This window comes from Trachemys scripta, chromosome 3, assembly GCF_013100865.1.
Source record: "Trachemys scripta elegans isolate TJP31775 chromosome 3, CAS_Tse_1.0, whole genome shotgun sequence".
In the NCBI taxonomy this organism is placed as follows: Eukaryota; Metazoa; Chordata; order Testudines; family Emydidae; genus Trachemys; species Trachemys scripta.
The window spans coordinates 142,581,319-142,595,224 of record NC_048300.1 but is presented as its reverse complement, the minus strand read 5'-3'; positions in this window follow the sequence as shown (position 1 = coordinate 142,595,224).

Below are 13,906 nucleotides of genomic sequence, written 5' to 3'. Positions count from 1 at the left end.
GATGTGGTTGGGTAATTGGTATATCCCACCACATCCCTTCTTGAATATTTACAAAAAGCATTTTAAATTCTTCTCTCATTTCAGAAAAGAAATACAAGCACATTCTTGCTATGAACATGGTGTGTATAGACAAGGTTTATCCATGCTTGTAGAATGGGTGGACGGATGGTCCTGTGATTAAGGAACCGGCCTGGAACTCTGGAGACCTGGGTTCAAATGCCAGCTCTATTACAGGCTTTCTGAGTGACCTTGGGCAAATCACTTAGCTGTTCTGTGGTGCAATTCACAACTGTAAAGTGGGGATGATGATGATATTTCTCCACATTTTGGCAGGCTTAATTATGAACAAAATCACACAAAAGTTTGAATGCTAAAGTCAATATGAATCCAATAGAGAAGGCTTGAATATTTTAATCTAACTGTAACTAACAAATTTCCGGAAATATTACTGTATAAAAATGACCCACTGGTTTAAGTATGGTATGAAATGTTTCTTGGTTTGCATTTCAGCTGCTGCAGATCACAGAAAAGGTAGAGAAATTAAAGTGGCTTAGTCCAGACCAAGTCATAATGACTCAGGCTGATTCCTTTTCTCCCTAGCAGTACCAAACAGATAAAGACAATCTATAAATTATTAGCTAAGCTAGAACACATGTTACTGAAACTTGGCAATACATAGTTAGATTCACCTTAGAAACTCTCACAATCCTCCTGGCTGTTGTTGTATTACACCGTATGAAAATATCTATTTCACCCACATGGTCTAAGTAATAGGATAGATGTAAGTAATTGTTAGATGTAAATAATTGTTCCCCACTTGTATGACATTGTAAGTATGGGAGATGTGGCCAAGAGCACACAAAATAGTTTATAGCAACTTTTAACTTTAAGACAAATCCCTTTACTGTAATGCTTCCATCTAAGATACACTTTGAATTGTTTTGTATCCTCATTCTGGCAATAAAACAGTATTATTCATACACAGAACCCCTGGGAAAAGGGAACCAGTGTTCCTAAGAATGTAGAAAGCCTGAGAGCAGTGTCTAAGTTCTACATTGCTGGCGTAAGGCATCTATTTTAGCATTGGATTGTGGCTATCTGGCCCCTCATGGCTCCTCAAAGGGGAGGTAACAAAGAGGAGGGGTGGGCACCAGAAACCCTCCTCCTCTTGTAAACCTTGAACAGATACTGACTGCAACTGAAGTCTTATGCTCTCCTGAGTTAAGGACTGCTGCAGGCTGGCAGTATTCACTGGCCCAGAGGGGGCCCATGGGAACATGACTATACCAGACAGCGCACCTCTAAAGGATGATGCAGCATCTGTGCTGTGTTTCTCCCTGCATGCCTGAGGGCTCTCCTGGAATTACCCCTAGATCAGGGAACCTCAGAACTGTGGCTTAATGTCAAAATTTAGCCCTTGGACTGGAGCTGTCAATGACATTTACTTGAGCCTTATTTCAAATATTTGCACAGTTAATACAACATTAACACATCTAGTTGACAATGACCCACTCAGCGGGTAAATAATTATTGTTTGCAAATCCTGAAGATATTCATCTTGTCAGGGAGAAGTGCCTTGGGATCTTTAATACCCACTATTGGTCAGGAGATAGAACAGTGCAAAAATGAGTGCACATGACATTTTTCACACTTTTTTGCTATTTTGTTTCATGCAATTTCACTTTTTCTTAAATGTTGATTTGGTTGCAATTTCAGTAAAATAGCTTTTTCACCCCCTGACATACCATATACCCTCGAAAACACCATGAGAAAATGTATATTGTTGCATGTATGAAAAAAAAACAACATTTTCACCCCAAACCAGGCCTAGTTGTGCTTTAAAACAGGCACATTCTCATTGGAAAATGGGACAGGTATTGCATTCACTAAATGCAAAGAAATGAACCTATTTGCATGGTTTATAGTGAAACATGAAAATCCCTGAACCAAGTAGTTTTGCTTTTGTTCCAAATGTTTTTCACACTAATAATCAGGACTTCTGAACTAAAAGATGATTCTTCCAACCATCCAGGGCTTGCTAACCCCATATAGGGGAATTGGTTATGTGCTGAGTCAGAGGGAAGAATGCAACCTATTGAATCACCATCACCACTTCCTGGAGTCCCATGGGCTTTTCTTGGAGGTCTCCCTAATAAAAATTAACTGTGAAAACACAGGGACATGGGGGCTGCCGGAATGGTGCACATAGTGGTCCCCCTCGTTCAATATTATGTCTCTGACTCTCGACAGCGTCAGATGCTTCAGAGAGAGGTGCCAAGGATAGATCATTGTGAAATAATCTGCCCCCACGGGAAGTTTCTTCCTAACTCTCTCAGTCAGTGTTTAACTTGTGCCCTGAAGAGAGTTAATATGCTGAATTTTTATGCTACCTAATAAAAGTACAGATATTCTCATTGTCTGTATAAATGTCAAGTCTGTCTTTTAATCCTATTGAGCTCATGGCCTCAGTGAGATCTAGTAACATAGAGATCTACAGGTTCATTATGCATTGTGTTCAAAAGAAGTATTTTGTTATGAGTTTGTGCACTGTGCCTTTACATTTTGAAGAATTTCGCGTACAGTGACACCAGCTATTTTATGCTGACTTGGCACAGAGGAGACATAATGGTGCTTTCCCATGAAGACATGATTTTGTGCTTGTCGTTATTCCTTTCCTTCACCTGAAAGAACTTATTTTACATTGAACATAATAATGAGAGAGAGAGAGAGTACATTGGGAAAGTGTAAAGACAAGTGGGGCAAAGCACTCAGACTTCAACTTAACATGTATACAAATACTGGGCTATTTTATTCTTTGCACAGATTAAAACAGATCAACAGCTGCTTCCAAAATCATGCCAGAGTAACACCAGACATATAAATTAGCAGCTTTGACATGAGGAAGTACTGGTTGAAGAAGGAGCACTCTTCCCTGTCAGTCAGTCCTGAACAAATTCTGCTACTCTTTTCTGGAGGAGATTTAAAACTGTGGTTTGAGCCAAACCACGAGCCATAAAGGGTCTGACTCTCTCTGTTGACTCAGTCTCAGGCTCTAACTATCCCATGCCACATTTTGCAAGATCATGGATTTTCCTGGACTAAATTGAATTTGCATTCTGCCAAACTATGGCTACTCAATAGAGCAATTTCAAACAGAGAAATTACTCTCCACTTTTTTTTTATTAAAAATTAGTGTATAGTTTGTTGGAACAGAGTGTGGTCCATGTTTCATCTCAGAACTAGATACACTGCAGTGCTGGATGAGCAGTCCCTCCCCCTATATTGTAGGCGTGGCTGGTAGCAATGCTTGTTGCTAAGAATGTCTGACACTTCCCATTCTGAGACCCTGTTTTCAGTTGCTTATAACTTTGCCAGAATTTAACCACTGGGGCTGAAATTTTTAATGCTGGGTGTCTGCTTTGGACTGACTTTGGGGGGGGGGGGGGGGGGGGGGATAAATTTCAGCCAGAATGGTTCTGCCATTTTTGAGAATGGGGGAAAATGCATTGTTTTGCCCTTATTAAAAAATTCTGGTGACCTCTTCTAGAAAAGCTCCAGAGCTGCCATGTTTTGGAGCAGGGACTTAAAAATTGGCGAGGAAGGGTGGCCGTTGTGTGAGCGAGATGCCTTTTGCCGTCCCTATGAAAATTCTGCACAGATTTGGCCAAGTTATAACTTATAGGTTTTTGGAAAATTGCCATTTGTACATGCTCAGGAGAGGCTTGATAAACTTCACAGTTAAAGTCCCTGAAGGTTCTGAACATCTGAGGTATTTTCCAGCCCTATGATTTCCTGGTAATTGCAGTGCAGAGCTGCTGCAGGTCAGGCGAGGTCAGTGCATCTACACCGAGAACAGGGAAACTCTGTCTTTATGCTTTCACTCACATCCTCTCCTCCTGATGGGTCCAGGCAGTTCTGGTTGAGGAAGCTGCCTGAGTCAAATGTAGACGAGACTGGGGGGGGGGGGAGTATTTTGGCACAAAGAGTCTCAGGGATGGGGAGGAGCTACGACTGGATTCCGGGAGCAGTGAGAGAGGGATACTGGGAGTTAGGGTCACAGGGAGTGGTGGGGGGAATGAAACTGACTGGGTGAGAAGTCTGGGACTGAGAGACAGGAGGTGGAGAGGGAAATGGGAGAACTTGGAGGCAATTGGTGGGAGAAGGGAGATTGAGATTGGATGAGGAGTTAGGGGAGGAGACAGGGACAGGCTGTGCAAGGAGGTTGGGACTGGGAACTACTGGGACAAAGGAAAGAAGGTAGGAGACGAGGGGAAGCAGATCTGATGAGGAGCCAGGGTGTGGTGGGAGAACTGGCACTGGCTGGCCAAAGAGACCGGGACAAGGAACCAGGGAGAAGTGTGTGGGGAGACTGAGACTGGATGAGCAGCCTGGAGAGGGAGCTGGGACTGGGAGCCAGTGTGAGCAGGAATGTGAAAGGGGGCTAGGCCTGACTTGGAACAAGTGGAGGGGAAAGACACAGTTTGGAGATGGAGCTGGCAACTATGTGCAGGGGGAGAATGGGACTTGGGAATAGCTGGGCAAGGATACTGGGGAATGTATTAATTTTGATGGAATAAAAGGACCCAGAGAATCACAAGTCACATGACCTTGTGACTCCCACAATAAACATTTTTAAACAAGGTTCAGAGTTTGGCATAGAGAGACCTCAGCCTGCTTACTGCCATGGTGAACACACCATTAAAAACCTTTAAAACATTTTATTAAAGATACAGAAAAGAAGGATAAACAGTTAAAGCATTTGAAATGTAAAGTATGAAGTAAGGATTTCATTTGAATAGCTTCCCTTGTTCCCTTTCCCATTAGCTGGAGAGGGTGTTTAGAAGGAACCCCCTATCCCCGATCTGTCAATGGCATTAAAGATGGTAATAACTTTCCTTTTTGGGGGAAAGAAAATAAGTTAGTTGAGCTGGGCTGGAGCTGTTGTTGTCGTTGTTGTTGGTGTTAAAGCTTAATCCCATGTCCTAGAAGACAAAACAAGACAAACACACCCAAAAGGGGAGAGAAAAGAATAGCAAAGATAGAAAATGCAGCTTCTGTGTCTGGTGTGGACTCTTGCTTGCAACCTCACTGCTGGAAAAACACAGGCACAGCACATGGGTATATCAGGTACTTTGAGACCCAGCAAACACCAGCATCGGGTTGTTTAGGCCGGGCATTGCTTTTATCTGCCTTTCTGGTCACAGGCTTACGGCAGTACTGAAAAATATGCAGTCGTGACCAGCTAAGCCAGACACTTATTAGACAGAAGGAACAAGAAGAGGGATAGGAAAGAAGAGAGAAGGTGGGAAGGAAAAGGACACACGAGGGTGTGTGTGTGTGTGTGTGTGTGTGTGTGTGTGTGTGTGTGAGACAAAGTCTCACATCCCAGGTGATGTTCAGCAGTTAGCTGGAGCTAGTGGAGATGGTAACATCATCTAGCTCCCTCTCTCTGGCCCAGTCTGGTCAGGATATCTCTTGGGATCAGGAGGACAAAGCCCAAGAGTGTTATGGTAGATGCTGGGGTCCCAGTGGGAGTGGCAGCTATGAGGATGAACTCACTCTTTCCTGTTCTCCTGTCTTGTTGTCAGACAGCATTCATATCTGTCACACTTTCAGGGTAACTGCTGCTGTATTCTCCTCTCCACGGTCCACTCCAAGAGTGCCCAGTCAGGTCTCAGGTCTGCAGCTGTCAACTGTCTCTGAGTAAAAAGAACAGGAGTACTTGTGGCACCTTAGAGACTAACAAAAATTTATTTGAGCATAAGCTTTTGTGGGCTACAGCCCACTTCATCAGATGCATAGAATGGAATATATATATACATACAGAGAACATGAAAAGGTGGAAGTAGCCATACCAACTGTAAGAGGCTAATTAATTAAGATGAGGTATTATCAGCAGGAGGAAAAAAAAACTTTTGTAGTGATAATCAAGATGGCCCATTTTAGACATTTGACAAGAAGGTGTGAGGATACTTAACATGGGGAAATAGATTCAATATAACCCAGTCATTACACATATTGAATATATTTCTCCATGTTAAGTATCATGTTAGCAGAGAGAACACATGAAGACAGGTACTACTGCAGAGAAGGATTTGGAAGAGCCCTCTGAGGGAAGGTATCAGAAAGAGACACCATCGGCCAGAAGGCATGGGATACGTTGTCCTAGGGATGGAGGTTCCATGACCATCACTCCCAAGAGGAGGAGACGGGTGGTGATGGTCAGGGACTCCTTCCTAAAGGGTACAGAGTCATCCTTCTGCTGACCAGACTGGGAGACTCGAGAAGTGTGCTGCTTGCCTGGAGCTAGAATCCAGTATGTGATGGAGTGTTTGCCAAGACTGATCAAGATCTCGGACCACTACCCCTTTCTACGTCTCCACATGTACACTGCAGACTACATTTCTCTGGGAAGAAGGATAAAGGAGTTGAGGTGCAAGTCGTGTTCTCGTCCATCCTCCCTGTTGAAGGAAAAGGTGCAGGTAGGGACCGTCGAATTGTGTAGGTAAATGCGTGGTTGCGGAGAGAGGGCTTTGGATTCTTCGACCCTGGGATGCTGTTCCAGGAAGAAGGATTGCTAGGAAGAGATGGGATCCACCTAACAAAGAGAGGGAAGAGCATCTTCACAGGCAGGCTTGCTAACCTAGTGAGGAGGGCTTTAAACTAGGTTCGCTGGGGGTTGGTGACCTAAGCCCAGAGGTAAGTGGGGGAGAGGGATACCGGGAGGAAACACAAGGAGGAGGGTACAAGACCTCCTGATTCATACTGAGAAAGCAGGGCAATTGGCTAGTTATCTTAGGTGCGTGTACACGAACTCAAGAAACCTGGGAAACAAGCAGGAAGAATTGGAAGTCCTGGCACAATCAAGGAACTATGGCGAGATTGGAATAACAAAAACTTGGTGGGGCAGTTCACATGACTGGAGCACTATCATGGATGGGTATAAACTGTTCAGGAAGGACAGGTGGGGGAGAAAAGGTGGAGGAGTTGTATTGTATGTAAGAGAGTGGTATGATTGCTCTGAGCTCCAGTGAGAAAAGCCTGTTGAGAGTCTTTGGGCTAAGTTTAAAGACAAGAGCAACAAGGGTGATGTTGTAGTGGATGTGTGTTATAGACCACCGGATCAAAAGGATGAGGTAGATGAGGCTTTCTTTGGACAACTAACTGAAGTTTCCAGATCACAGGCCCTGGTTCTAATGGGGGACTTCAATCACCCTGACATCTGCTGGGAGAGCAATACAGCAATACAGGAAGTTTTTGTAGAGTGTTGGGGACAACTTCCTGGTACAAGTGCTGGAGGAACCGACTGGGGCCATGCTCCTCTTGACCTGCTGCTTACAAACAGGGAAGAATTAGTAGGGGAAGTAGAAGTGGGTGGCAACCTAGGTAGCAGTGACTAGGTCAAGTTCAGGATCCTGACAAAAGGAAGAAAGGAGAGTAGCAAAGTACGGACCCTTGACTTCAGAAAAGCAGACTTTGACTCCCTCAAGGAACTGATGGGCAGGATCCTCTGGGAAGCTAATATGAGGGGGCAAGGAGTCCAGGAGAGCTGGAGAGCTGGATTTTAAAGAAGCCTTATTGAGGGTGCAGGAACAAACCATTCCGAACTGCAGAAAGAATAGCAAATATGGCAGGCGACCAGCTTGGCTTAACAGTGAAATCTTCGGTGAGCTTAAACTCAAAAAGGAAGCTTACAAGATGTGGAAATTTGGACAGATAACTAGGGAGGAGTATAAAAATATTGCTAGAGCATGTAGGGGTGTAATCCAGAAGGCCAAGGGACAATTGGAGTTGCAGCTTGCAAGGGATGTGAAGGGTAACAAGAAGGGTTTCTACTGGTATTTTAGCAACAAGAAGGTCAGGGAAAGTGGGGGACCCTTACTGAATGAAGGAGGCAACATAATGACAGATGGTGTGAAAAAAGCTGAAGCATTCAATGCTTTTTTTGTCTGGGTCTTCACAGACAAGGTCAGCTCCCAGAATGCTGCACTGGGCAACACAGTATGGGGAGGAGGTGAGCAGCCCTCAGTGGTGAAAGAACAGGTTAAGGACTATTTAGAAAAGCTGGACTTACACAAGTCCATAGGTCCAGATCTAATGCATCCAAGGGTGTTGAGGAAATTAGATGATGTGATTGCAGAGCCATTGGCCATTATCTTTGAAAATTTGTGGCAATCAGGGGAGGTCCCGGACGATTGGAAAAAGGCAAATATAGTGCCCATATTTAAAAAAGGAAAGAAAGAGAACCCGGGAAACTACAGACCAGTCAGCCTCACTTCAGTCCCCAGCAAAATCATGGAACAGGTACTCAAGGAATCCATTTTCAAGCATTTGGAGGAGAGGAAGATGATCAGGAACCGTCAACATGGATTCACCAAGGGCAAGTCATGCCTGACCAACCTGAATGCCTTCTATGATGAGATAACTGGCTCTGTGGATATGGGGAAAGCAGTGGATGTGATATATCTTGATTTTAGCAAAGCTTTTGATATGGTCTCCCACAGTATTCTTGCCAGCAAATTAAAGAAGTATGGATTGGATGAATGGATTATAAGGTGGATAGAAAGTTGGCTAGATTATTTGGCTCAATGGGTAGTGACCAACGGCTCGATATCTAGTTGGCAGCTGGTATCAAGCTGAGTGCTCCAGGGGTCAGTCCTGGGGCTGGTTTTGTTCAACATCTTTATTAATGACCTGGATGATGGGATTGATTGCACCCTCAGCAAGTTCACAGATGACACTAAATTTGGGGGAGAGGTAGATACGCTGGAGGGTAGGGATGGGATCCAGAGTGACCTAGACAAATTGGAGGATTGGGCCAAAAGAAATCTAATGAGGTTCAACAAGGACAAGTGCAGAGTCCTGCATTTAGGAAGGAAGATTCCCATGCACCGCTACAGGCTGGGGACTGACTGGCTAAGCAACAGTTCTGCAGAAAAGGACCTGGGGATTACAGTGGATGAGAAGCTGGAAATGAGTCAGCAGTGTGCCCTTGTTGCCAAGGCCAAAGGCATATTGGGCTGTATTAGTAGGAGCATTGCAAGAAGATCGAGGGAAGTGATTATTCCCCTCTATTTGACACTGGTGAGGCCACACTTGGAGTATTGCATCCAGTTTTGGTCCCCCCACTACAGAAGGGATGTGGACAAATTGATTCATAGATTCATTGATTATAGGACTGGAAGGGACCTCGAGAGGTCATCGAGTCCAGTCCCCTGCCCGCATGGCAGGAAATCCAAATTGGAGAGAGTCCAGTGGAGGGCAACAAAAATGATTAGGGATCTGGGGCACATGACTGACGAGGAGAGGCTGAGGGAACTGGGGTTATTTAGTCTGCAGAAGAGAAGAGTGAGGGGGGATTTGATAGCAGCCTTCAACTACCCGAGAGGGGGTTCCAAAGAGGATGGAGCTAGGCTGTTCTCAGTGGTGGCAGATGACAGAACAAAGAGCAATGGTCTCAAGTTGCAACGGGGGAGGTCTGGGTTGGATATTAGTAAACACTATTTCACTAGGTGAAGCACTGGAATAGGTTACCTAGGGAGGTGGTAGAATCTCCATCCTTAGAGGTTTTAAAGGCCCGGCTTGACAAAGCCCTGGCTGGGATGATTTAGTTGGTATTTGTCCTGCTTTGAGCAGGGGATTGGACTAGATGACCTCCTGAGGTCTCTTCGAACCCTAATATTCTATGATTCTAAGACCAATAAACAGATTTCACCACTCAATAAACATCCCAGAAATCACCATCTCCCACATAGGAAGTCTTATAGGCCAAAATCCTTTCCAACCCTTCAGCCAGAGTTGGGGCCTTCACTTGACCAGAGTGTCATGTTCGTTTTCTGAATCAAAAGGAAGGTCACAGGTCAGTTCAGGCTCATCACTTTACATCAAAAGCCGCCCCCCCCCCGCCCACTCCCCCCCCATAGTCTCTGGAAAACCCAGCCTGAACCAGTATATCCAAACCCTTCTAGGGGATGGAAACTCTTTGGAGTTGTTTAGTCTCAGTGATTCACCTTAACAACAACTCCTCACCCCCAAACTGTTTTTTCATTCCTAGAGGAGCTGTGGTAACCCTCCCTCATGGAGTAGAACACAATTATACATAAGCCATTCATAAATTTAAAACAACAGCCTCCCAAAGATATTGCATGGGGTTGTAATATCTGTCAGAGCAACCGTATGTATTCTCTCTCCAGAGTCTCTTTTTGAGGACCCTAAAAGGCAGCGATGGGTAGAAGAGCCCATCCTCTCCTTATATTATCCACCCATTAGGCCTAATTTCCAACACATCACTTGTGGTCTATTAGGTCCTAGTCTCACACTGTTCTTGCTGATCAAGCAAGATTTTAAGAGTCCTTGAATTATATCAGCCTATTTGTTTGGCCTTAGTCTCTTTGTCTCCTTTTTGCTCCTTTTCTTATCAAAACTTTTGTTGCTATAAGTCAATGTGATATCTCATGAACTTTCATGTACTTCTCACACTGGACTTTACAATTAGGGTAAATTTGTAGGCCCAATTATTACAACATGACAAAGGGAGAACTAGGCGTGAGTGGGCAAAGATAATGGGACTGGGAGTGGGGGCAGTAATACTGGCACTGGGAATGTGGTTGGGGGTCTGGGAGCATGGAAGGGGTGACTAGGACTGTCTGGTCAATGAGACTGGAACTAGGATGGGAAGACTGAGGAGTGGAGACTGGGAGTGACTAAATGAGGAGACTGGAACTAGCTAGGAGAGGAGCCGTGGGTGGGAAAGAGACAGGAATAAGGGGATGGGCCAGAAGAGGTCAAGTTTGGTTGGGGGTGGCACTAGAGTAAGCTCCCCTCCAGAACCTGGAATGGAACTCAAAATTCCTGAATCTAACCCTTCCTTTGCTGTCAGCAAATAATCATGAAATCTATTGGTAAAGTGAATCTCATTTCTATCTACTGCTGATCTACATTGAGGATTACAACCTACTAGTACTATTGGTTACACCATTAGTTTAAGTATCAGGGGGTAGCCGTGTTAGTCTGTATCTACAAAAACAACAAGGAGTCTGGTGGCACCTTAAAGACTAACAGATTTATTTGGGCATAAGCTTTCGTGAGAAAAGCTTGTGAAGTAACTCCCTGCTCTCCATGTGTCAGTATATAATGCCTGCATCTGTAACTTTCACTCTATGCATCCGAAGAAGTGAGGTTTTTACTCACGAAAGCTTATGCCCAAATAAATCTGTTAGTCTTTAAGGTGCCACCAGACTCCTTGTTGTTTTTACCATTAGTTTAAGTGGCTGAGCTCTGTGTCATGGATCTCAAGGGTTCAGCTAGGGTCATCCTTAGGCATATGCAACATACGCGGCTGTGTAGGGCACCTGAAAATTTTGGGCACCCCTGGGTCTTCGTGTTCACCCTTTGCCTCTTCCTATCCCTGTTTTGACCCTTCCTGCAGGCTCCCACAGCTGGCTGCTGCAGGTTTGTGAGTCTTCCTCCAAGGGGATCTATACGGCTAAATGCAGTGCATTATGCAAGGGGATCTAGTAACTTAAAAGTGAAAAAGCCTTCCAGCCTTTCAGACCTATTAGCACAACATTGAAACTGTTAAAGAGCCATTCAAGTGGTAAGGAAGCCATTTAACAGGCATTTGCCAACTCCCAGGTATATACCGGCCGGCTCCAGGGTTTTGGCCGCCCCAAGCAGCCAAACAAAACAAAACAAAACAAAAAGAGCCGCGATCGTGATCTGCGGTGGCAATTTGGCGGGAGGTCCTTCGCTCCGAGCAGGAGTGAGGGACCATCCACCGAATTGCCGCCGAACAGCTGGACCTGCCGCCCCTCTCCAGAGTGGCCGCCCCAAGCACCCGCTTGGTAAGCAGGTGCCTGGAGCCGGCCCTGGGTATATACTGTCAGTTTCTGAATTTACTGACAAAACAGTTGTACATGACTGTAATATTTACTCAGAACATGTCAGCCTACAGGACCTTAGTTTAAAATTTGCTTTAAAAATATGTCATTAGTGTGTTGCTAAAGATGATAAAATCACATCTCTAAAAATCCTTACATAGATTTTTAGATGCACAATCTGAGTATTTATCTTTAGCCTTAAATGCTTGGATATTCAGACATATCATTTTTTAAATAAATCCTTCAAAGGGCCACCCTTATCTAAAATACACATTTTAATTTTAATTACTATAGTACAAAAAACTTGCTTCCAAAGTCTTCCTGTCCTTTTTGTCCATCTCTTTCTCCCTTCACCCCCCTTTTGAAAAGAGCCTTTAAAGGGACAACACCCCTTTTCTTCCAGATTGCTGGACAAACGAGTTTCCTTTTCTTTACTTCTGACTGTTTGATGAACTAGTTTTAAGAGAACCTACTAGCAAAATCAGTTCCTTAGTAAGATATAAAATCCTTTGTCATGCCTAAAATCTTTGAAAACATATTTTTTAAAGTTGGTGAAATGTCATAAACATGTCTATTGTTAAGGAGATCACACAAAGTAAATTAGTGTTCCCTTTTTCTAAAAGCAATGAACATTGTTATAAACACACTAAACCTCTGTGACTGATTAATTTAAAATAATGTCTTTGTTTCAGTGAGTTAAATATGTGATAATCTGAAATGATTACTTTATGAAGGCTTAAGAGGACATTTAAAATATAAAATCAGCTTAGAAATACTGATTAAGAAAATGTAAAACAGAGAAGAGCTGCATCATGTATTCCATAATATTTAATGTTGTATTCAGCAGGATAGCTGGCTTGTTCTTACTACAAAGTTTTTGCAAATAAATCTCTGACAAACTTCAGGGTATATCAAAAAACCCGCAACTGACATTTTTTATTCCCAAATTTAGCGCTTTTAATTAGGTACCTTCTGCATGTCCAGTCTTTACCTTCTGGCATGCAGTGGAAAACATGCTCCATTTTCTTTAGAAAGAAATTGCAGAAGAGTGGTTTTTACAAATGTCATTTGCTTCATTTGGGTTCAGGGATTTGGCTGGAAGGGGGTGAGCAACGTTGGGGAGGGAAGAGAGGAGGGAGACAGTGGGGAGAGGGCGACGCCTGGGCAGAGTGGGGATGGAGCCTGGGGCAGTGCAGGGATGGAGTATGGGCAGGGCCACAGGCAAAAGAGGTGGGCTGGGGAGCTAGTCTCCCCAAGTGGCAGCTTCACCTATGGCCCATGACAGCAGGTAAGAGTGGGTCGGCTCCCGCACACCCAGCATGCACTGCAGTGTCCTTAGGCAGGGGCCGTATTCACACAGTCAAATGTATTGGTGCCGTGAGTTCTGCCTGAGGGAGAGGGTATGGGCATCTCTGCAGGGAACTGGGCTTCTCCGCCGCCGTGAGGCGGGCCAGGCAGCTCGGTATCCTTTGCTGCTTCGTCCCTCCCTCCCACGGGCTGCGAGCCCAGGCTGCTGTCGGGCATAGGGCCACCAGTTTAATAATACTGTGTAGGGCTCCATAAATCCTTAGGATGGCCCTGGGTTCAGCCCTGCTGTTGACCCGGGTGGGTTGCAAAATAATGTCACAGGATGGAATTTCTGTTTCTTCTGGGCTTTTTTAAAAACCGAGGAAATTATACACACTCACACAATCTTAAAAGAATATTATTAAGGTTCCAAAGTTAAGCATTCAATAGTTGTCAGAAAATAGATTGCCCGTGTAACCTTAATTTGGCCTCCTATTGTGTATGCATTATGAGACAGTCTTTAATTATTTCTCATGCATGAGCAATGTATAGTTATATTGCTGCCTTGCATGCTCTCCAGACTTGCACAGTCTTTCTTCCGATGTCCCACTTCGAACAATATATTTGAAGATGCTGGGGTGAAATCCTTGCCCCACTGAAGTCTATGGCAACATTCCCATTGACTTTAATGGAGCCAAGATTTCACCCCAGGTCCCAGAAAACAAATATATGAGCTTCTC